Consider the following 3,470-nt stretch of genomic DNA (forward strand, 5'->3'; position numbering starts at 1 on the left):
CTACTATTTACAAAGTGGAACTTCGAATGTTGTTAAGAAAATAATTAAAATTAGTATATTTACAAAGTGGTCAAAAATTTATTTAGCTTTGAAAAAGGAAGTAAAAGCAAAAACGAAAAAGAAAGAAAAAACCAAGAAAAGAAATACCAAAAAGAGAGATGAAAAGGCAAATGTTAAACCCTTCACCAATAGGAGAACTTTTTAAAATAGACCCTTTCATAAAAATAATTATCACTTTCAGCCTGTCTTTAAAGTATTTATCAAAATTAACCTAGTTTCAGCTAGGTTAGCATCCTTTGCCGAAACTAGGTAGATTTAAAAAAAAATTACAAACTTTGCGGGATTTGAAATTTTGTAGAGTTTAATTACTCTATCAAGCTCTACGGGATTGATAATCCCTTAGAGTATAATTACTCAATTAAAGTCCATCAGAATGTGAATCACATATATACCACATTTATATAAGTTCTAGCAAACTAGATAGTTTGGTCTAGTGGTCTTATGTGCTAGCCATGTTTTGTATTAAATGGGTGTGGGTTCAAATCCGATGTATGTCATCTGGGTGTGGGTTCAAATCCCATGTATGTCATCTATTTTTTTTTTCTTTTCTAGCTATTTTACTTAAGAGCCTGTTTGGTTATTTCCTAAAAAACCAAGAAATAGAAATGAAAACTGAGAAAATTAAAAAAATACAACTTTATCCATTTTCATCCCTAACACTCACCCACCACATCTAATAAAATATTATTTTTATCTAACAACTCATCCACCACATCTAATAAAATATTATTTTTATCCAACAACTCATCCACCACATCTAATAAAATATTATTTTCATCCAACAACTTTCACCACATCTAATAAAATATTATTTTTATCCACAACATCACTTAACTCATCTCATCTCATCATTTCAAATCACTCACATCATCCAATAAGATGATGACAACTCATCTCATCTCATTAACATTTTATTTCCACTCATTTCCTCCCAAAAAGTTAGGAAAATAATTTCCTTAAGTGTGGGTCACATCATCCAATAATATAATGACAACTCATCTCATCTCATCTATTTTCTTATTTTTAAGAATGAACCAAACAAAAGAAAACAACCTATTACAAGAAATATGTTTCTTATAATTCATTTCCTTATTTTTTTCGCCAACCAAACAACATCAAAACAAGTTTTCTTAAAAAATCACTCACATCATCCTATAATAAGGTGACAACTCATCACATCTCATCTCCATTTCTTTGATTTCCTTCTTTTTTTAGCAAACCAAACACTCCCAAAACAATTCTTCTTAGAAATAGTTTTCCATTTCTTTGATTTCCCACTTTTTTAGGCAAACAAACAGACCCTAAGGGCTCGTTTGGTACGTGGGAACGAGTGAGAATAGAAAGCAATTCCAACTCTTTTTTCCCGCGTACCAAACACGATGTATTTTTAGATGTTAGAATTGAAATTCTCACTTCTTATCAATTCCTACTTTTTGTGGGAATTGTCATTCCCAACCATTTAACAAGGAATTGATATTCTCACTTAAGTGAGAATAAAAATAATCAAATAAATTCCAATTTTACCCTCCTTAAAAGATACAAATAGATATAAATTCCCATATGAAAATTATTTTTATAAAAAATTAACTTATCTTAAGCTACTAGTACAAATATATAAATAAATATAAGCATGAATGTAACTTGCCCAAGTTCCAATATACAAACATCGTTCCTAAGTAAATTTATATCAGCGACCTTGCCATAGTTCCAATATATTGTGATATTATTTTTTAATAAATCTATGATATCGTTCATTCGTTCCTAAGAAGTATATTAACGCAGACCTTGCCTTAGGTTCCAATATCTTTTAATAAACTAGATATACTTTGGAGTGACAAACTAGTTTATCATTTTGCAATTTCAAAACTTAATATTTTGATACTTTGATGGTTGTCCAATTATTTTGTTCGTACTATTTTATGGATATTTTGATTAGAATTTGGATATTTCTAATAATTTGTCGAATGTGATAGTTTATGCATATAAAATTTTAAACGATAGATACTATCGTTTATATTAATTTTGACATATGGATGATAAATTGCACTTTCCCCCCTTTATTTTTTCCCCCCGAACATGAAATCTCAAAATTTCTTTTATCAGGAGATGTTGTGAAGAGTGCCCAATTATATGAAATATCTCTTATAAGGCATTCTTCTCTTCACTAACGCACAATGAAGTTAGTAACATTAGTTGCTCGTACAAATAATAGACATGTAGCACTAGAAGTTAGAAAAATAAAATTATAATTATTTATAATAAAAAATAATTTTTATGAAAATTATTTTTAATTTGTAAGCCAAAAGTCCGAAATTGTTGCCGAAACGGTGTGCCAAAATATAACTATTATATGAAAATTTATTTCTCTAAGGAAAAAAATATTATTTCTATAAAACTTATTTTTCTAAAAAAATAAATTATTTAGTTATTTTTAAAATATTTTTAATTTTTTTAAAATTTTGTGTTTTGGTAAGTGCATTATTAGAAAACTAAATTTTATTCTCACTTGTGAATAAATGATACTAAACGTGAGAATAAGAATAAGATTGTCATTCCCGTTTCATTATCTAAACGCGTCCAAACATGAGAATGAGAATGTGCATTATATTCCCACGTCTATTCCATTCCATTCCTACCTTTTTTCCATTCTCACTTGACTTCATTCCCGCGTACCAAACGAGGCGTAAGGTCGTGTTAGGTTTGCTTAAAACCCTAAAGAAATCGGTTTCCAAGCTATGACAATTAATTCATGTTTTTAGTGTGATCCAAACGCTAAAAACTCATTTCCAAAAAACTTAAAAAACAACAAAAATGAGTTTTTATCCTGGAACGTGGTTTCCACCAAAAGTGGGAAATGGGAAGTGATCCAAACAGACCCTTAGTAGATATTTGAAAATTTTATATGAGATTTCAAAATTTACCAACATAGGAAGGAAATAATTAATAAGTAAATAAAATTAATTTGAAAAATGTGAGATTTGAGCAAACTACCTTACAGGAAGAAGGTTACAAAAATATAAGCTAAAACCACTTGAGCTAGTGTGATATTTGCTAAAAATTGAGAAGACATAATATATACAGGATTGTGAATCTTGTATAATTAGTGACTTTTGCTAATTACACGAGACTGGTGAATCTTGTAGAGATTAATTACCAATTAAACTTTATGAGATTTACTAAGTAAATAAAATTAATTTGAAAAATGTGAGATTTGAGCAAACTACCTTACAGGAAGAAGGTTACAAAAATATAAGCTAAAACCACTTGAGCTAGTGTGATATTTGCTAAAAATTGAGAAGACATAATATATACAGGATTGTGAATCTTGTATAATTAGTGACTTTTGCTAATTACACGAGACTGGTGAATCTTGTAGAGATTAATTACCAATTAAACTTTATGAGATTTAC

The sequence above is a fragment of the Asparagus officinalis genome, chromosome 10, assembly GCF_001876935.1.
Source record: "Asparagus officinalis chromosome 10, Aspof.V1, whole genome shotgun sequence".
NCBI classification, from domain to species: domain Eukaryota; kingdom Viridiplantae; phylum Streptophyta; class Magnoliopsida; order Asparagales; family Asparagaceae; genus Asparagus; species Asparagus officinalis.